This window comes from Cebus imitator, unplaced genomic scaffold (genome assembly GCF_001604975.1).
Source record: "Cebus imitator isolate Cc_AM_T3 unplaced genomic scaffold, Cebus_imitator-1.0 Scaffold491, whole genome shotgun sequence".
NCBI classification, from domain to species: domain Eukaryota; kingdom Metazoa; phylum Chordata; class Mammalia; order Primates; family Cebidae; genus Cebus; species Cebus imitator.
Genome location: NW_016107806.1, coordinates 724709 through 725890, shown reverse-complemented (window position 1 = coordinate 725890; position 1182 = coordinate 724709).

Here is a 1182-nt window from a genome sequence, read left to right as displayed (position 1 = left end):
CCTCCCGGGTTCAAGCAATTCTCCTACCTCAGCCTCCTGAGTAGCTGGGACTACAGGCGCGCGCCACCATGCCTGGCTAATTTTTTGTATTTTAGTAGAGACGGGGTTTCAGCGTGTTGCCCAAACTGGTCTCGAACTCCTGAGCTCAGGCAATCTGCCTACCTCAGCCTCTAGGTGAAGTGCTAGGATTACAGGCATGAGCCACCGTGACTGGCTTCCTTTTTTTTTTTGAGTCAGAGTTTTGCTCTTGTTGCCTAGGCTAGAGTGCAATGGTGCGATCTCGGCTCACCGCAACCTTCGCCTCCTGGGTCCAAGCAATTCTCCTGCCTTAGCCTCCTGAGTAGCTGGGATTACAGGCATGCACTACCACACCCGGCTAATTTTATAATTTTAGTAGAGACAGAGTTTCTCCATGTTGGTGAGGATGGTCTCAAACTCCCAACCTCAGGTGATCCTCCCGTCTCGCCCTCTCAAAGTGCAGGGATTACAGGCATGAGCCACCATGCCTGGTCGACAGTTTCTTTTTCATCCTTTCTGAAAATCCACAGTTACATTAAAGTGTGTGAATATGGACTCCTTGAACACGATGAGTCTCTGAAACTCATGGTCTTTCACGTGTAAAATCCTTGCAATTTCTGACTTCTCAGACTTTTTTTTTTTGAGACAGGGTGTCTCACTCTGTTGCCCAGGCTAGGGTGCAATCACAGCTCACTGCATCCTTGACCTTCTGGTCTCAGGCAATTCTCTTGCCCCAGCGTCGCAAGTAGCTGGGACCACGGGCACATGCCACACTGCCAGGCTAAGTTTTTTCTTTTTTTTGAGATGGAATCTCATTTTATCACCAACGCTGGAGTGCAATGGCGCAGTCTCGGCTCATTGCAACCTCCACCTCCCAGGTTCAAGCGGTTCTCTTGCCTCAGCCTCATGAGTAGCTGGGATTGCAGGTGACTGCCACCAAGCCCAGCTAATTTTTATATTTTTAGTAGAGATGGGGTTTCACCGTGTTGGCCAGGCTGGTTTTGAACTCCTGACCTCAGATGATCCGCCCACCTCAGCCTCCTGAAGTGATGGGATTACCGGTGTGAGCCACTGCGCCTGGCCTAATTTTTAATTTACTTGTAGAGATGGGATCTCTTTATGTTTCCCAGGCTGTTCTCAAACTCCTGGCCTCAAGTGATCCTC